The following is a 21,721-nucleotide window of genomic DNA, read 5'->3' on the forward strand; positions in this document are numbered from 1 at the left end:
ACTTTTTTAACTTACAACATATTTCGTTGCCAGTAGAGGATTTTAAGCCAATTGCAACGCTTCTCAGTCAGTTATTAGGAATAGCAGAGCGTTTTGAGAACAAAGATATTTGTATCAAATCTTTGATTAGTAAACAATACCTACACGATACTCACTCAAAACTATATCTTTGTCTTATTTGATACGTTTGGTTAATCTGCTATTTGCGTTGGGCCATCATATGTTTCTCCTGCCCTTTTTACAAGTACACATTATAAAACGTATTTAATGACCACATATCCATTAATGCAATAATTTGAATTTTTGTGCATTTTCCTCCTTTGTGTCACATGATTCGGAGTTCTACTCAACCAAGCACTCTAAAAGCCTGCTCTGGTGGTTACCACGGGCTAAGAGTACGGTTTAGATATTCGGAGAGGCTTCGTGTGCATAATGAAACAAGTGAACGGTCTTTCTCGTGGGGTTGAAACATCCTATAGACAAGTTCGTAATTCGGACGTAGACTTGGGCTTATAAGGATGAATCATTTCAAAATAGACAGACCTTTTTTCTTCGCATTCAATGACAAGCATGAGTATGAAGTATACAAGTAATTTTATGAATGTTTTGAAATTTTTCGTGGAAGGTCTTAAATGATGATAATCTTCGATTACGTTACTTTCGGTAACTAATAAATAAATTAACTAAACTTTTCTTTGACTGAATTATAGCATGAAAAATAATCATATGGATATGTATTTTGAATATCGTAACTCGAAAAATCGATATCATGATTTTTCAATCGATAGGGTCATCACATCACCCACGAACCCGTACATTCTGAAATTCGCAAGAGGCTTTTCTGCATGGTCCACTTACAGCGTTTTGTCTGCCGATTTTCGAGAGAGAACGGTGACAAGATCAAACGATGGTGGCGTTCGTTCTTCTGCGACTGAGTCTGTGCTCCAGACCGTCTCCCGCAAGAAAGAGAGACAGACCCGCGCCGCCCTCAGACGAAAGCCGAACGCCAAGCGGTAGGAATGTCTAGCGACGACACGAAAGGCGTGAAAGAGCCATCGCGAATGACATTAATTGTCATCCTGATTCGCCGTCGCGGCGAGCGTTCTAAAAGGCTCGCGAAACAGCCGCTTCGCTCACTACACAAGAATGCTCTGTATAATGGAGGTGGTCCCACCAGTGATGCGAGTTTTATTTTCTGCGCACTAAATTTGGACACATGCACGCGCGTACACTTACATCGCAAAAAGCATCTGACTCACGTCAGTGGCGTCATTGGTACCGCCCTGCTTGCCCAAAATATTTAGAGCATACACTTAAAGGCTTAATACAGCAAAGGCTTAATATTTTGCGAAAATATATCCTTAGCACATTTTGGCCGAGTGGCAATAATGCCACTTTCTTTGGACAAGAGGACGATAAATTAAAAACAATAAACATAGCACTTATCTAGAAGAAAATAAGGCAAAACACATGAGGCACACTGAGCGTGTTCTATCACTAATTAACGCAATTTCGAATGCAAAAACAATTAATGAATTCGATTTTATTTAATAGCCCTACAACTCATTCATTAATAATAATTAATAATTAATTATTATTAATAATTCATTCATTCATTTATTTAATAATTCATTATAAATGAATTAATTACTCATTAATAATTAATTCATTTATATAATTGTTAAAAATTAATTAAATTCTGTGTCACAGCTCTGTGTAACGGCAGTAAAGAATAATAAACATCTATTTATAGGTCGCTCCGGCCGCGCGCGGAGAAAAACCAACACCAAACGGACGTTCCCAATGCAACTTCCGCGCCACGGGAGACTTTTAACTCAGTAAGAGGGAGGGGCGATATCACGCGGCCGTTTATCCCATAAAAATGTCACAGTTTGAAAAATAGAAAACTCGACGTCAAAAGTCACATTTCAAATTACTTTTACCGATTATTCTCAAGAGTCTGGTTACGAAATACGCAAATGAGATTTCATATTCATGCTTCGGACCACACTTTGCATTGATTTAATAGAAGAAGGTAATTATTCTATGAAATTTAAGATTTTGCTGTGATTTCTCATGAGTAATGTCAGAGTCCAAATACGGTAAAGTCGATGTTCACGGTAAATAAACGAGTCTAATTAAACTGGAGATAGTTATGATCATTTAATAAAGAAAATAGAGCTTAAAAGTGGCACAAACATTGGCACTCATAAACAATGATAATTAAATTTAATATTTCCAATTTTCACGACTTACTATTTCACATACAAATTCCTAAAGAAAACTGCCAAAAGCACTAACAGTCTATACGTTTTCGTCGTGGGAAGAGCAGCCACGTGCGAAACGGAATGCGTGATCACTCGGTTCAAAACTCAATAGAGTACGGAAAGAACTCAGCATTTCCCGACCAAGGGCCTATTCAAACTTCATAAATCACGGAATGGTATGGAAAAGCGTTGGCGACCGCGCGCAGAGAAAAACAAGCACCAAACAGACGTTGCCATGGCAACTCCCGCGCCACGGGAGACTTTTAACTCACTCAGTAAGTTAGAGGAAGGGACGATATCACGAGGTCATTAATCCCATAAAAATGTCACTTTAACGATGCCGAAAGGCACAGGCGTAGGGAATAAATATATTGATATTGATGGTGATTCCTATTTTTAAAAGCCGGAGCCTCCGGAGCTTTCATTTTGGTCATTTTACTGAGTTTGTCACCGCAGCCTGTTTTTGCGCCTTGATTTACGTATGACGTCGTGGCCCGATGGATGAAGTAGGCAGTGGCGCAGCTAGGGGGGTTTGGGGGGATAAACCCCCCCCCCCCAGAACTCAGAGAAATTTTAAAATTTAATCCATTTTACTTAATTGGATAAATATTACTAATAGAATAGTGTAAGGATTAATAGAATATCCCTCATAAAGAGCTAAAATTCACCATTTTGAACCATTTATCTTTAAAATATTCTGGGGAAGGGTACCCGCATCTCCCGTATTCCATACCCCCAGTATTAGTTGCTCCTAAAACCCCCCCTAGCCTTAATTTCTAGCTGCTCGCCTGGTGGTAGGAGCACAAGGTGGGTCAAATGGGGTCAAAAGTGTCCAGGATAACGGTCTTAAGGATATCAAATAATGGTTATACGTGTGTAACGGTTTCTATATGAAAAATACCAATACATTATCCAAATCTGTAACAACATATATTGACTACATTTATGCCAACTCGATCATCGCACCTCTATTCAACAAACGTTTGTCCCTCAGGGTGTCATATTTTGATGAAAATTATTGTATGGATATACATCCACCTCAAACAAAATACACAATAATACCTTATGAGAAATCTTCATCAAAATCTGAGACCCTAAGATCCAAGCTTTTGTTGAATTGAGGTGAAGGACCCTGGTTTTAATTGTATGTACTAAAATAAATGCACTGTAGAGCAGCATAATAAAATTTAGCATTTTGAAAAATGTTAAATGACAAAATAAGGCTTTCCAACAAAAGGAGAATGTATATTAAAAACTTCAATCAATTAAAATATATAAATTGCATTAGGACTTAAATGATGGAAATAAATATTGCTTTCTAGTTGCAATGCAAGATGATGACTCAATGAAACAAAAACGCCAAGTATCAAAAAAGAAAAATTCCAGATATTTAATGAAGAATAACTTATGCTTTCGTCTTCAAATTTTCAAAGCACAAAAAGTGGACCATTTCCTATTAGATCTCAATTACGAATTTTTTTCTCGATGAAAATTCCGAGGCAATATTTTCATAATTGTGATCGAGCCGATTGCTAGGAAGAAAGCATTTCACTCCGCAGAAACTTCACTCCTTATTAATGTAGTAACATTTACGTCAACATTTTTCATCAATATCAAATCTTACGGAGTACATACATTCTCGTTTGTCCTTCACCAGTAAGGAAGTAAAAAAAACGTAATGGAATACTGCACACTATATATAACATGATGATGACTTAGGTTTTAAACAGGTATTACTTAAACAACATGGATGGGTCGAACGAGAGTGAGGGTCCCTTAAATGCATATGCGTCACTTCATAACACAGCGGCACAAAAGCCGCGTGTCGTTTCAAACGCCAAGTCCCAAGAAAGCATCCCGAGCGCGTGATCAGCCACTTGACCTGGATCACGAGTCGTTTAAACCCTTTATAAACGAGCGCGATTCAAGCAACGAAAAAGTTATGCCATGTCTCTTCCCCGCCTCCTGCATGCGACAATTCCATGCTCCTACTTAAGAAAGGGCCATACTATTGAGAGGCATGCGGATTACAAGCGGCTGTGTTCAGGAGTTGGGGTTGCCGTGGGAGATAACATAACGTGAGGAACTGTAAAAAATTAAACAATGAAATGCATATCACTTTAAGTGAAATTTCCTCCTTCCTTAAAATATAATAATGGAAATGGCACAAGGAATGACGAGTCTCTGGTAGCAAAACCCCTAGTCTTTTATTAAAAGATAGTATATCAAACGACATTGCTAGTTTTTCGAAAAATATTTATCGCAAGCCCTTATGCCGACTTCGCAGCCCCGGGAGAAATGCATAGAAGAGCACTCTGAGGGCCGCGCTGTTACCAAAAGCTGAGATCAACTCTGAAAAACGCAATTTAAACATTATTGTGGGAATTGGGAAAAGGAAGTAAATAAAATATTTACAAACATATGTTTTTAATTTTTTTAACTTTCTGTCTTTCTTCGCGATCATTAGATGGGGATTAAATTTCTAACCAAAATAAATAACATACACGCACACGCAATCGTTGTATTTATCCATCAGGGACCACGTGACTAGAGGTTTAACCATTTCATTCTTTGTCGCAGGCGCAGAAGCCAACAATCAATCTTGTTTGTATTTACTCCGACTTAACAACAGCTTAGCAAACATGCTTCAATAATCAACAACATGACGGCTGCTTATGGAGATTGTAAGATCAGCTGCTTTTAGAGCATTCCATCAACCCAATAAATCGTTACTCCAGTATATCACAGTATTCCTGTGCGTGGGCACGGAGTCACGGAAAAGGTTGCTTCGCATTGGAGGGGTTAAACGTCTACTTCGGATCACTGGAACACTCCAAATTCCTCATAGAAGTCACCCGACGTTCGTATTTATAAATTGACCACCCCTTCGCTTATCTTCATGTTTGAAATGGTGCATTTGTGTGCGTAGTTGCGAGTGCCATTTCCAATTATCACTCGCGTCCCAAAACCCTTCATAAAAGGCGCTAATCTCGACAGCACTCGGTCTAGATTCCACACTCTGGCGCTGAGGGCTCTGCTAGCGGGTGGAGTCGGTTTGAGACGACGATCCTAAATTTTGACCTGGAATGTATACTTGTACAGGGTGGTTGCAATGATGGCCGTTATAAGCCGAATGTAGCATGATTTCCATTTACAAATAACTTGACGTTACTTCAATTGCAGCAGTCATTTGCTATTGACTCAAAAAGTAATCCAATGACAAGCCTTAATATAATTTTTATCATGATTGCTACGTTATCACGCACCTTAAATCAGCTGCATATGTAAATGACGGATATATTATCGTAATAATAAACATTTTCCTATGGTCGAACAAGACTTTTCTTCTCATAAGAGTAAACTATAAAGTTAAGAATTTTCAGTCTATTTCCAGAGGATTATGATTTGAATTTGCAGTTTTCCTTATAGTCAGCCGATGTATGAAAGCAAGTAGTTCATATTTATTAGTTTCCAAGAAAATGAAAATTCTTTCATCTTGAGGGAAGACCTATTATTAACCTGACGCTGCCCTCATGGAGAGAATATTTTCAACTCTGAAAAATAAGAATGTCATGCCACATTCGTCAGCGCCGCATACGATAGCCATGGCAGAGGCAAAGCAAGGGAAACTCAGGGTAGGTGTCTGGAGGCTCAATTTTCTATGAAGCGCTAATTTTTCCTGCATACCGCAGCAGGAGCTGAGAGAGGATAGGATATTGGAGGAGTGTGTTCTCATCCAAATTCATTCCAAGGTCTCCCTTGCCTTTTCCTTCACACTAAAAATCCCACAGCCTACATAATGAAAAAGTCAAACAGAATAACGTCCGCGACCAACTTAAGAATACTTCTCACGCCTAACTACCTAAAGAGAGCAAACAATGACGAGATTGATTCGAGCGCGTGCAGTTGTAATCGACACTGTAACCATGGAAACCTCAAAACGCCTCAGAGGCTGGTAGCGGAAAGACGTGGTAACGACAAGAAAGCTCGAATTCAATAAGAATACCAATAAGTCATAACTCAAGTGAAATACGGTGAAGTCACCATTTCTCACACTAATTTTAAAGGCCACACTGACATCAAGTTTATCCACATCTACAAACTATTCCGCTAGCCACCACGATAGACGTGTGGGGGAAGGTGTAAAGACACCAGCGGTTAACCTGTGCGTGAATATAAAAAACATTTCCGGGCGCATTGCGAGTAATTGGATAGCTTAACTACGGGTTAAATTGCATAATACTACCAAAAAATGCTTATTTTTCGTTAATTAACTCTTTAAACCAAGCAATAATCAAATGATACAGTTAGTGAAAACCAATATTTGATATTTCTTATCTTGACCACTTATTGACAATTACTGTACCTTTCATTTCTCACTCGTAGGGTTGGTCAGATTTTTTAAAATTTAATTAATTTAGTCTCGTTCATCCGACGTTTCGCTTTCTATCACAAAGGTCTTCAGGGAATATGGATTCTTTTGATAGAATCGCTTCTTGAACGCGATTTGATACAGTAATGAGGATTATCATGATCAGATAACAGAATAGCCCATGAGGATTAGATACAATAATGGCGCAATATCTACTCCGCTTTGGATGACAAAATTCAACAATTGCATGGAAAATGCCCAAAGCCACAACCATTCAAGACATATGTTAGTTTGTGGAGAAATGTTTAGTTAATTAAAATGGAAGGTAAAACAATTAGGACAAAACAAACACACAACATGGACACAACGGAGTTCCTTTCCCTAGGCCACGTCGAGTCGCGACTACTGTCGGCGCAAAAAAGGTAGAACGCTGAACTTTAAGCATTTGTATAAAATCCTGCCGAAGCTCCATAGTATCGTTTAATATATCGTTTTACTCATTGTTTATTCAACTACAACAATGAATAATTAAACATTGTTAAGACGTAAACGTTTAGCTTCTACGGTCGAAAGAGTGGAGAAGAACGCGCGAAAAACTATGAAAACGGTGAAACTGTCGTCTTCTTCACCTCGTCACGGGAAAAACATTTGATTAATGCATATAACTGTATTTTTATAGATACAACAACATCTTCGCATTACAAATGGCTTTTTATAATTGATTTTTACCAGTTTTTTATTTTTAAAATGGCCGAAAGGTAGATTTCAAGGTAGATTACAGAGGTGTAGAAATGAAAATGAATATCACAGTCACGTATGCTATAACAAAAAAAATTCAAAACTTTTCGTGTAAAGAAATGTTTATATTGTTCCTCTTACTTAAAATAGACCAAAAAGACGTAACGTCTCAGGCGCGAACATAATTTGGCCTGATGGAGGCAGTTGTTGAAGGACAGGTTGACGGAAGGAAAAGGAAGGAGAGTACCCGAATGAGTTACATACGACAGGTTATTAAGCAAGTGAAAGAGATGGAATACGGCACAATGAAAAGGCTCGCAGATGCGTGAGCGGAATGGAGAGCTGCGTAAAACCAATCTTAGGATTGCTTTTACGCAGTTGATTGATTATTTCTGATTGACTATTGATTATTGATGATGATTAAGAAAGGTCGAAAAGTATTTTTTTTGAGTCGCGAACCTTCCTCCTCATGCGGCATCGTTCTGATACTCTACAAACGTGAATGTCCAGACACGCATGCACACGACTATTTCCTCTCACGATCGTAAGCACGATAGTTTTGTGAACGGGGCACTAGTTGCCTCGAAGTTCATCCACATCTACTTACTACGGCCGGACCCGAATGAGTTACATTCGCCACGTTTTTAAGGATGAAAACGAGAAGAAATGCGAAACTATGAAAAGGCACGCAGATACGTGAGCGGAATGGAGAATTGAGTCAAACCAATCTTAGGATTGTTGATTTATTATGACGATGACGATACGAAAGGTGAAAAAGTGCATTTGTTTTTTAAGCAGCAAGTGGTGACCCAACCTCCTAGATTGGCAGCGTTCTGAACCACTACTAACGAATTTCAAGCACGCGACGAAGTCCGCTTACGATCGTAGGCACGATAGTTATGCGAACGGGGCATTAGTTCTACGGTTACAACACTCCCTCCCACCTTTCTTCCTCCTTCGCAGTTGACCACTTCCTGTTCCCCTCCGAGGGAGGAGGGCCTCCCTCGGACGCTGCAACCCCATATCCCCGGATGCATCGCGTGGCTTCTTCCTACAACCCCCTCCCGACACTCTCTGGCTCAGAAGAGGAGAAGCTGGCACATACGAGATACGTCGACACCTGAGAAGGACGGAGAGAAAAAAAATGACGCGAGACAAGCGTCACGTTCGTCGATTCGGGGCACGAAAGAATACTCGGGTTCATATCTCGACGCTGTCTCCGACGCTATCGACACGAATGGGATAGATAATACATCTTCGACGTTCCACGATCTTTCACCGCAAACATCCTTTCCAAGTACCGTGGTTTCACCGTGAAACGAATAACGCTTCATAGGAATGAATTTCATTTTAATAAAAAAAATTAATAAAAAACTCGCCAATATATGCTTGAGACTTCCTGTTCATCAAATGTACGATTGCAAGAGCACCGAAAGGCCACAAAGAATAGACAGTTCTAATTGTGGGCTATATCGGAACACGACTGGACCCGGGACATGACGTAGAATTTGGCAAAGCCAGGATCATAGTGAAAGATGGCAGATATTAAACCAGACTAGAGGTTAACCCTTTTTTAGATCAATCATAAAACCAAGGACCTTCGGCTATCCAGATCACTGCGCGCATACTACTATTTTTCAGGTTCCTTCATACATTTAAAATTGGAATCGATTCCGGTTTCAGGGAGAATTTATTCTAAAGGCAATTCATATGAATTTCAAGAAGCTGAGGTTCGAGAAAATAATACGTAAAAGGATGGAATATATGAAGTAAGAGTCACTCTTGTAAGACCGAAAGATAATTTAAAATGGCTAATAATGAAGGAAAGAGGGTAGAAAAACCGATGCATAATTCATACACTGATCCTGATAGAAAATTCTTATGAAACTTACCGCTGCGAATCGAAATTCGTAAGTAAATTATGAATATAAGTATTCATTTGAAAGAGAAAATTAAAATGGAAAACATTTTAATATTATATACACTAAATGAGAAAATAACCATCTTCAAGGGGCTTTAAAATGTCTTGGGATAAACAACCCACCACGACGTAAGAAACGTAGAACTATGTAAAATATTTATAGATTTGTTCCCCTGCCTGATTAATGGTAGCTGTTAAAGTCATTTCGAATTAGTATATTGGGGAGTGATTACCTCAGAACTGCAGATGATGACGCATTTTTCGCAAGAAACCCGCATGCCTACCTGTAATAAAGCAAAAATAACAATCAATTAATTTGCACATGGAAATAAATGAGCAATTTTTCAAAAAACGTCTAACCATGTCCCTTGAATCTATCATAAACCTACAAAAATTTGGCTAACCTGTGTACCTAAAACAAGTTCTTCTAAAATACAAGATTTCGTGTACTTTGTTTTCTTGAATTTTATCTATGATAAACTATGAGAATGCGAAAGACTGCACACGGAATGCTCACTTACGAGTAAGGTATCTCAGGGTTAAAAATACTCCCAAAATTACCTCCTTGACCATAATATGCATCTGAACGGCGTTTAATAATATTATTTGAACAAATTGAACTTGCACACACAGATGCATACCCTTTAAATAATATGTGGTAATAGCAAAGACATTTAGGGATGTTAAACTGCTAAACAAAGCGAAAAACACTTACGCTAAAATCACAAAATATAAGTTATTAACTACGCTCAACCGCTAAAAAATTGGGTTTTCTAAGGTTTAATAGCTCATTGAGAACTCTAGCGGCACTGCAATTAAAATCCTAAATCATCTAGTAGTTTTAATGAGGATTGTTTTCTACAAAATTGGTGTACGAAAAACTGCATATAAAAATTACAATACACACATCGTGATCGAAAACAAACTGATGTAAGACCCACGATAAAACCAAAACGCAGGCTCCTTTCCGGAGCCAGCCTTAGTCAAGGCGGAACGCCGCGGCATGCATCCGCGACGGCACCTGACTTTTTGCGGACGTATAAACTACGCCACTAAGCCTGGGTTAAAATGTGCTGAGCAGTAGTTAGCCTATCATAACTTTTCAAACTGGAATAACTCAGCTGTAAGGCCACGAGTATATGGGAGATTTCAAACGGTTCAGTTTTTCAATGACAACACACCTAAAAAGTATGAATGAAATCGTTAAATAGCACTTCGAGGAGGTGGTTTTTTTTAACACACAGACGAGGGAGACCCACTTGTGTGCGTGAATGAGACAGCAAGTGAAGATGTCTCTGACCCCTTCTATGGGACACATAATACCGATCTCGTGCCGAACATTTCCCGAGGAGAGTGTATTGAAGAAGGCCCCCTGCGGGAAACCACAACAAGTGATAGACGGCAGACGCGAAATAAATGCGGAAAAAGGGATGCGCACATACTCTACGTTGGAGGCAGAGAGGGAAGGATAGAAGATCATGCTTGGGGTGTTTGATGTCATCTGCCGCCCGCGACGGACGACAAGACGCGATGACAGGAACGGAGGCCATAGCGAGACTTCCACTTCTCCAAAACACTTCAACGCAACGTAGTGCGTGAAGATTTCGGTCAAACGTCATTCCCTTATTCTCTCTCAGAAACTTCCAATGGATGATTAAGTTGAAGTTGTTAAAATTTTCGCGGTCTATACGTAGCGAACTAATAATTTATTTGGATCGACCCTCGTCTTGTGGCTTAAAAGCAAGGATGGCAAGTGAAACGCAACGAAAATGCTTCGTTTCGACCCGGAGGGAAACGAAAATGCGAGGCCTAGGTTTAGTTTCGTTCCCGCACGAAATTAAAATCATCAATGAGTTTAGTTTCGACCCGGGACGAAACTTTACTCCCGTGAAGCAAACTAAATTAATCGAAAGTCCTCTGCGCATAGATAAGTTGCGATCCCAGAAGTGGAGTGAAGATATCCCTGGAGGGGGAGAAGAGGGAATAGTTTCGATCAGTTACGTATGGCATTGATTAAAACATTGAGCTTAGAAATCCAATGGCGAGTTTGCGTTCACCGTTCTCCTGTTAGCGGTAGAAACGTGCCCCATGTATGAAATGGCGGTAGTCCGAACCTCTACTTCATTCAACCATACTTCGTACTCGGTATTTGAGTCGAAACTAAACTGTTCGAAGATGAAGCAAATGGTCCCTTCGGTGCGAAACATTATCTGCGTCTCTTTCGTCCCAGAGGTTTAGTTAAGTTTCGACCCGAAGTAGTTTTAACTCCGATTTTGTTTCGACCCTGAGTTTAGATCCCTGGGTTTATATCCATTTCGTTTCGTTTCAACATTTAGCCCCCGGGAGCGAAACCATTGAAATTTCACTGGTTCTGATTTTCGTTTAGTTTCGATTTCCATCCCTGCTTAAAAGTTATCATTTCTTTCCCTCCGCCGGGCCCTCTTCAGGACTAATATTAGCCCTGAAGAGGTCCTCGTAAGAGGGGAAGAAACGTTGAATTTCAGCCACAAGACGCGGGTTAACACAAAAAATATACTAATTGACGATGACTAAGTTTGCAAACATAACTAAAACTTTAATGAAATCATTGCTGGTGATATCATGCAAGATGACCGAATAAAGACGAAAACTGTCAGATTCACTTTCTTGAAGCACACAGAGATATTCATATACAACTTTATTTATATTTGCTCCATAGAATTTTTTATTTACCGCCCTCGGTATCAATCATTTACAAGTCATGCAATGTCATTATCCTCTATAACATGAATAACATGGATATAAATTCCATTATCCATAATAGTAATATCCTAATATTATGTTACCAATCCACACTAACCTTGCTTTGTACGTATAGCAGAGGGCCAATTCGGTGCTACATGAGTTGCTAATTCTTTAATACGTTGCAATTAAAAATAAAACGTGAACAAAGACCTTTTTGTTTTAAATTAAATTGAAAAAAATAGTTTATGGATAATTTTTCCTCACTGTAAACGTATTCTTGTCAGAGAAAAAATATTTATTTTGCATCCAATTTATTTTATTTTATCATTGGGTAAATAGCCATTTTATTGCTTACACTTTATTTTGTGACTGGTCTTACATACAAATGCACAATGTATACCAATGTACAAACATATTTTGCTGGACCTATAAAACTATTATTATTACTATTCCAATGACTCGACACTGTTGGACTAAAGACCCAGATTTAACGCGGACATTTACGACTATCTTCTTTGTTGCCTAACCTTCTCGAGGCACGCTTGCAAGCGAGAAGCGAAGCGGTGATGTAATGGCTGACAAAGAGGTCGTGACACTTGAGAGAAGGCGACAGCGCATAGATAAGAGTAACAGATAACGGTGCGACATGCTATGTAGGTACCGTGGAAAAAGCCAGCGACGGAACCTGCGAGCTATTAAGGGCACAAAAAGGCTTATATGTATACGTTATAGTGCGCCGCACTGAGCTCGTAATATACATATGCAGTCTAGACACAGCAAAGACCACATTATGAGTCGGGAGCGTGATTAACGTGTCTATATTACAGACTAAGGGCCAGTTTATTACCTCTGGTAAGTGAAAATCGTGATATCATACAACCGTGAACTTGAGAGTATTTGCAGAAAAGTTTCTCGGGTTTTCCACCGGTTGATGCCGTCCATGTCTCCCGACGTTTCGATCCGCGAGTTGCTGATCGAAACGTCGGGAGACATGGACGACATCAACCGGTGGAAAACCCGAGAAACTTTTCTGCAACTGATACGCCGGGTTGAGAGTATTTGGAAGCAACGTAAAAGTAGTTAACAATAATATTCAGTTAACTAGTGGCCTGTAATAGACGAACACGTCAACTTTAATATCAACAAGGCTACTATTGAAGTGAAAGATTTCTGGCTTCTTTCCTGCGATCAAGATTGACATAGCAAAAATCGAAATCAAGTAATGGATCTGATTTGCTCACTGCGACAGTATTTTTATATTCATGTTGATTTTTCGCGATTGGAAATTTTATTTTCATTACATTTAATACTTCCGATTATTCCATACCATTGCTCTAGTAATAAGGCTCTTTCCCTCAATTTTAGGCTACCGCGAAGCCTCCATGGGCGCTCTAAATATTATTTCCCCTGAAGCCTAGACAAACAGTTGAAGACAGGGTATCGCAAAATAACTGGGCGGTAAGGTATGAAAGAAAACTCATTCATGGAAAAAAAAGGCGAACGTTTCCGGCAGGATAAAGAAGAATAAATTCATGTATTCAAACGCTTTTTCCGTACATAGTTTAAAGCGTGGGTTCTAATTAAATTTATTAAAAATCAGTGTAGAAGAGCCTGATAAGCGAGTAAAGATTGGCATGAAATATTAACATCTAAAATTAATCAGCACCAACGCTTTATTCTCCGTGCGATGGTGTTATGATAAGCTTATTTTCACTATTTAGTATTTCTATACGTTTTTTTAAACATCTTTTTTAAAAAACTTTTTGTCTAATAAATTGTCAATTGACCCATTGGTTCCAAAGTTAGCAGAGGTTTGCTTTGTTGACAACAAATCAATCAATTTTGGTGTTGTGAACTATTTGTCTTCTGAAAACTGTTAATACTTAATCTGGCTTTCTTATATCAAAAATGCAGTTACTGCAACGAAAACTACGAGAAAAGCAAGCACTTAAAGTTGGACAACTTTATTTTACGCGCGAAAAACGGGTACTTTTTTGAGAAAAAATTAATTACCGGAAATACAATGGAACCGAAGAGTCTAAAAGGTAGAAATAATTTCTCTTTTGTATGATTTTTGCTGCGCTGGAGTTGATTCCTTCGTGTAAACGCTGTGGGGCTCCTCAAACTCGAGTGTCTTGCTTTTTTCTACAAACGGTAGACCACCATACCCCCATTTACCAACACTTCCTTGTAAACAAATTGTGATAATCGAGATTCATACCTTTTATCGTAAAATACGACACACCGACTTCTACTTACTCCGACAAAATGAGGCACTTCAAAAGATTTCCGGGTCCTTCCCTGCGTGATTTGAGTTGACCTTGGCAATTTTACGAATGCTCCCACACTTGCGAGGTGTGTTCAGATAATAACGGGAACTTCATTTTTGAATTTCTCGCGAGTTTGTAGAGTCCGATTCTCAAATTGTTTTATTATGTTGGTATACATGCCCTTGAAGTCTGAAAAAAATTAAGCTGTCTTCATTGTTTGCTTTGACTGCGGCAGCCATTACAGTCAGGCGCGTTGTTACGAGATCGGCGCTATACGGCTCACACTCTGTTGATTTTTCGTGAATTTTTGGCCAAAAACAATACTGTAACAATTCCCCAGACTCCATATTCACCAGATATGGCTTCGAGTGACTTTTTCCTTCATCCAGTAGGAAAGAGGTCCTTAAAGGTCCGACATTTTACAAGCAAATATGACATTTAAAGAAATCGCTTACAGCATGTATGCATTCATGTATTAGGTCGAAAAGAAGAAATAAAAACAGAATTTCATTGACATTACATTATAAAATCAAAATTTTTATATTGGCTTTAATAACCATTCCGGTCCAACCAACGATAGATACAGTTGAGAAACATAATACAACTAGAATAAAAATGGTGTTGCGGCAAAAAACTGACATGAAGTACAATAAGCCATAAAAATTGTGATAAAAATAAACGCAGGGCTACCTCGTAGCTATTTCTTACTACTAGCTACTTTTACTACAAATAATTACTGTAAAAACTAGCTAAGCAAATATGAATAATCTCATTGGTTACATGAAAATCACGCTACGGTTGGTTAAAGCGGCTTGAAAAATTATTGGAAAAAATATATAAATCGATTGAACTGTCTAAGATTAATTGTAAACTCTTTTAGCTTTTTAATTGGATTGTCTCATCGATAAAATCAAAAATTGTTCTCAAATTCATACCATTTGCTCAGGACGTAATCCTAACAAAGCAATTTTCATTTTTAACGAGAGAAAATAAGATTTTCCCACTAGGAGATGGATAAATGTTATTCAAACATGTTAAAAGTTCCAACGGATGGTTACGCTACACACCTTAGTTATAACTTCAATATTTATAATCTCTCTATGGTGCCAAAAACCTAGAGTCAATGAACTACTAACCGAGCTCCTATGTTAGAAGCAACGGAAAACATCATAAATCACTTCCAGCTTTACTGATATGAGATGGAGATATTCACATCTCTAGTTCAATAGAAGTTAGAAAAAGAGAACTATTGTGCCCGAACCCGGAAAACCAGCATAGAATGGCCGGGCGAACACCAATTCTATCTCACGGTGTAAGTTGTTACAAATGACTGATAGTAAGACGCTAAAAATTACTGATAGGTTCAGAGAACTTTTGCGATGATGTAACGTGTAAGGCGATAACGGAAAAGGTACACAAACGATCACGAACACCTTATCACTTCCATTAATAAAAAATCCGTGCACTATAAAAAGTGGCCATAAAACTGACGCTAAGCAAACAGATATAATCCATTTCGGAAATAACGATATTCGAGAGGGAAGAATTTCTCAAGGCTGCACATTCGTAAATCCGTTCCCATAGATACGTGATTTTTTGGCTTGACGGTTGCACCTGCTGAAACCAAAGCAACAATATACCCTTCTGTTGCCATTGGCGTCATTCCCCAAAGCAAAAATACGCACTACTGTTGTAGTAGCTATGCTTCCCACAGAGCAAGAGAAAAACTGAGGCCTGAATCACACGAACCTAAACCATGTACAAGTCCGAGGATGCTTGCGAGCAGATTATTTCCAGGAATAAACCTAGAGTGCTTGAAACCGCCATTGTCTGAATCAAACAATACTTGGATTTGTACAAGGTTCGTACGGGTTATCTGGTTGTTGCTACGCCAAGCTCTGTTATTCACAGAACAAAATGGACAAGTTTATTCTTGTGTATTCACTTTGGAGATAATAATTGGTATTTAAGCGCCCAGGGGCCTTTTTTCACGGAATGAATGTAGGTAGATGCTGATTTTCCATAGATCATAAACTAACCATTTTTCCATAAATTTTCAGCTATCTTGGATAAAAAATACACATTTTGGAGTGGAAGACAAACTAATATAAAGACAGAGAAACATTGACTTTAATAATATAGCTGTTGCTGTTTTGGAAGTACGAGACACGTAAAATAAAACTATCCTCGTGCATCACACTTATATTTGCTTGAGAATTTTTATTAAAGAAACAAATTTAACTATTTGAGCACTTTACCAAACATTTGTTGCAATGAAATTGCCTTCTCGTTAACTGTAGGTTACAATTCAAAGTTATGTAAAGTGTTCAAACAGAATGAATTGAACTTGATTATATTTGAAAATTCTCAATCCCTGAAGATGTGCTCGACAATGAGCGAAACGTCTGCTTGAGGATTGGTTTATTTTATTAGTTTTCCAAAATAATACCAAAGATACTTCAATTAAAAAATTCAAGTAATCTTCATCACTACATCGAGTTTTACACGAAAGAGGTGGTCCTTGGGCATTTTTGTGATACCGAAAGAATTATCACAATGGAAAAATCTGCTCCGTAAAGAATGCCCCTATGTGGGCGGCCTTGCTTCAATACGTGGTCGGGCTGAGTCGGGTGATCTCCAAGCGTCGGTGACCTCCACGCAATGTAGTATGGACGAATAAAGGACTTGCGAAGAATATGTTGGGAGGGGTTCTGGTATGTCGGGAGGAATATTAAGGAGTTCGGTGGCCAGCGAATCCGCAGCTGTCCACCGCCCCCGCTATACTTAAAACAATTAAACTCACCCCCAAATTGCAATCATCTCCAGTTGGAGTAAATCTCGACGCATCTTGAATGTCTACGTCTCTTGGCGCACACAGAGACACACGTCCTTTGAGATTGGCGAAAAGGAAGCGGGCGGCGGACGGATAACTTTCCGTCAACGTCCGCAGGATTGTTCGGAAAGTTGACAAAAGAAAACATCACTTTATAGTCAACATTAACGCCAGCATTAAACAACAAATATAGCATTTTATAGTGTTTTGCATTCTAATAGCTGCAATAGTTTCGTTTCCATATTGTGATAGACACCTCTGTGCCAAGCTTCCATTGTTGTAGCTAATCGCCACGGTAACTGGGCGTAATTACAACTCTCTCCCCATCCGCGGAATTCTACGTAACGGTCATGACTTCACTTAGGTTTCCATCTCATCCGTGCAAATAACAATAGATAAATGATTTTTCCTGCAAGAATCATGAGGGCTCAAGGCGAACCCTCTTAAGGATACAACACACCGGGGCCGGGACCCAAGCCCGAGGCTTATACGCCCGATCACCCGGGGAGGGGCTGGAGAGGAAGGAAAAAGGATAGAGGCGCCGTCGCGATAGGAGCCCGCCGACGCCTCTGGGAAAGGATAGGAGCGGAAGGGAGGGACGGGGAAAAACACCTTAACGCTACAGAGCGAAAAGGGCCCACTGAATAGCGAAACCTAGCATACGCAATTAATTTTCTACCAATTCTAGTAGATTTTCCTATGAGGATGAAAAATCTATCGATCGAATCGGTAGATAGATTTTTCCTGCAATAAATAAAACAAATTTTCCTAAAAACTATTTTTTAAACATTTATGTCATCTCTCGAAAATAATACTTTTATCGTAAAAAAATACGCCTTTGAAATTTGAAATGTCTACGATTATTCGAAGTCCATCGATAAAATAAGCTACCAATCTCTTTGTAAATAGCATAAAATGATCGAAACATATCTCAAGCACAATCATCAAAAGTTTCAGATCCCTTCCGTCACTGTACATAACGTTATTCAGGGTTTTCATGTCAACTCAAATTTCATCCTACAAAATGTTTGCGTTGCCATGGCTCATTAACTAAGGAGTTGCGACCCCATGTTTATGGGACAAAAACGGCTTAAATTTTTCTACCCTACCACCTCCTGGAGTATTGCTAATTCCTACTGAAACACCCTGCATTGTAAACTCCAGAATCAAGGGGGTCAAAGTGGCATTTTCAATTACTTAAAAGGGGAGTGTCCCAAAACCGGGTCTCAGATTTCAATCAAACTTTGTAGTTTTGTAGTACATTGGGAGCTGTTCACGAATCACCCCCCCCTATATGGGGTTATATAACCAATAGTTTAAACAAAAAACGCGGTTAAACATTTACCAACCTAATATATTCCCTTAGAAACAAACCCTTGCCAAAAATGAAATGTAGTCCGGTGGAAACGGTGTATCACTCTTGACCGGAGGTCCTACGATCGATTCTCGAAGTCGATACTTCTTTTTTCATATTTATTTTGGCTTGGTTGAGTTGTTAGAGTTAAATACAGAAATATATAGTGGTTAAATATAGTATATAAAAAATTAAATTGTATATAAAATACGTCTTTCTCAAGACAATTATTAATATAGTTTGCCATAAACGAATTCATTGTTATGATTTTCCGACATTCTACTTCCTTGTAATGGTCGCAGGGCCGCCATCGAATATTGGAGGCCATTTTTAATTACTAATATCCATGTTTAATTTATAATTCTGAATAAAAATCGAGATACATAGTCGATCAGAATGAAAGTCTTAGAATATTGCATTGTCGTCTGCATCTGAGTTATCCTGAAATATTCAGCTTGACAGCTAATCAGAAAGTGGGTTAGAAATGAGTTGAAAACTTTGACCCGGGCAAGATGGCAAACAACATAGTGAGTTTATGAAATCGTCGTAAAATACGATATCATTGATCGTTTGAGTTGCAAAGAGATACAGGCATAGGTATATCTAGATTGGTGCTGCAATTAATCCATGTGCCCCTACACCAACTATGCCAAGCAGTTCATGAGTTGGTGCTTAAACTTCAATCTTATCTCAAAACATATCTCGAAAACTTCTTTTTACACTCTGACCCTTTGTCCTATAGAGTCCACAATTATGTGAATGGGTACAGCATAACCACGTTGCAGTCCGGGAGGGCCTTCTTCTGTTTTAAAAGCGCTGCCTCGGCTGGTCCGCAGTCCACTATATCCAGCATTAATCATTCTACGTCTTCTGAGGTTCATATTTCAACGAAGTATTAACATAGAGTAAGAATATACTTACTCTATGGTATTACTAATATCATTTTAATGCTGCGTATTTATTAGTGCTCTGCGTCACGTACTCATGAATTCCGCGGCAACATTAACGCAAAACTTTTTGATAAGATTATGCAATAGTGAAATGCTTACTATAGCTGTTTAACGTAACACGAAAGAAACGTCGTAACGTCGTCACGTAACACGAAACGCTTTCTATTGATGAATGTTTTTTTTTCATTCCGCATGTAATTTTTAAAGAGATATTTAACATGGAGATCTTCATGCAGTAACAGCCCGAGTTCAACTACAAGATATTTAACAGCTTTCAAATTCAAGTTGCCGTAATTTTGTAACGCAAAGACGTTTACAACAGTGGTTTTCGTTTCGTATAGTCGCGCAAGGCAGGCAGTGCACCGAACGGATACTTAAAATTGATAGTATTTTGAATCATATTTGAGGTGATATTATGATGATGTTCCAGATTAAATGTTCATGGAGCATAAAAATGATAGGGCCCCTATTCACTGTATGTCGTAGGGGCAGCTGAGCGGCGCATAGGGACCATAAAAGGGGGTCACTGACACCATTATTGGCCCGCCCAACAAAAGATGCCCGCATAAGTAAAATGCAGGCGTAAAGGAGACGGAGGCATAACAAGGCATATATCATATAACGGACAACAAAAGGTTAACTTGATTAGGGAAGGGTGGCATGAGGAATGAGAAAAAGCAATAAATAGTATTTTTAATGGGCTTCCCTAAAAATTTAGAGCCCACTTTAGTGTCACTTTGTGTCGGCGAAGGGTGTCGAGAAAGGGCAGGTCAAATTCGGCCCTTTTATGCCTCCACGAAATCATGAACCGCGTCGAATAGGGACTAACGAGATGAAGAAAGGGAAGGAACTCCGTCTGGGGAGATTTTCTGGTACCAAAATTGAACTAGGATCTACAGGAAAATATAGGTAAAACATGCCCGTGATTGCATTCAAGTCAATAGTCCAATCTAATTATGTAAAGACCATTTAAAAGATTATTGCGTGGTCACTGATGTGGAAGGTGATGAGACTGTTAGACTGAAAATAAACAGGTTCAATTTTCACGTCTAAACGGCAGAGTATTTAAAATTCTGCATCTATTTTGTCCGCACTTGACAGCTTCTCACAACATACCACAACATAGATAAGAAATCACAAGTTTTATAAATCTGGAAAACATAACCTTTAATTTAAATTTTCCAGCTTCCAAGGGTTGTAACATGTGGTCAAGTAAATTTGTATAATATTAATAAAAGTTAAAACAGAAAAAATCATTCCTTTATTCATATGCATCTTGTAACAATCAGTAAAAACACCCCAGCCTGGTACTTCAAACAAGAGAGAAACTTTTACTATGCATGCTCAGGTAAGCTTCGCATTGAATATTGTTTGCTAAAGCGAATGAATAACTTCACTTCAAGCTCACAAAATAAGTTCCATCAAAAAGACGGCCAATCGTAACAGCATATCACACAGTACAAAATATCCACAAGATATCTTCACCATATATAATATCTTCAAATATCTTCGAGAGATTTAAAAAGATTCGTCGAGGATGTGCGCAGGATAGTACATTTGGTGGGGGAAATTCAGGGAGGATATTCTGGTTGGTAAAGAAACTTCAGTTAACTACTCAGGTACGAGATTGCCTTCCGTTTACATTCTCGTCTGAATATTTCAAAAAAGTCAGCATAAAATTCACGAGAGCTGGCGACGTTCCTTGGATACCTTGCAAGTATCACGGACGACTCGCCCGGTATCCAAGGAGTCACCACAATTTCTCGCGATAAGTTTACGTGTTGCATACTATTTACCGGGAATTCAAAGGAAACAAAGTCACGTTTCTCGGGAGGTAATAAAGTATAGGACTTGGTTATTTCCCGACGAATTGTGCGGGTAAACCTCCCTCGGGGGTCCCAACGGGTTAAAATTTCCATTTATAGCGACGTTTCGAGGTCCGACTCAAAATCTTCCTCAGGGTTGGTGACAGTCGTTTCGAGGAAATTATCCTTCTTGAAATTTCCTCGAAACAAAATTCAGCAGCCCTGATGATGACCTCCGAATCGGAGCTCGAAACGTCGGCAGAAATCGGTGTTTTTAACACGGTGGAAATCCCGAGAGAGATTTCCCAAATTAAGTTGCCGCAAAATTATCAAAATATCAAACCACTGTTAGCTCCCGATAAACGTATTTCAGATTGCGTTTCTTTCAAATTCCCGGCTTATGATTTGCAAAACGTAAATATAGTCGCGAGAAACTGGGAAGATTCATTACGGAGGATTCGTAATGACAGGCAGTAGCGGATACAGA

General features: G+C 38.9%; 1 protein-coding gene across 3 annotated transcripts in view; it reads right to left on the minus strand.

Annotated features, from left to right (window-relative positions):
- Positions 1–21,721, minus strand: part of LOC124162097 (CD151 antigen-like) — a 178,673-nt gene that overhangs the window by 40,597 nt on the left and 116,355 nt on the right. The window contains exon 1 of one of the 3 annotated variants that reach the window (XM_046538483.1): positions 859–1,047. The exons of the other annotated variants lie outside the window; for them this stretch is intronic. The gene's annotated coding sequence lies outside the window, so the exon portion shown is untranslated. Of the gene's footprint in view, positions 1–858; positions 1,048–21,721 lie in introns of those variants that run through there. 3 annotated transcript variants of the gene reach the window in all.

Source organism: Ischnura elegans, chromosome 7 (genome assembly GCF_921293095.1).
Source record: "Ischnura elegans chromosome 7, ioIscEleg1.1, whole genome shotgun sequence".
NCBI lineage: Eukaryota > Metazoa > Arthropoda > Insecta > Odonata > Coenagrionidae > Ischnura > Ischnura elegans.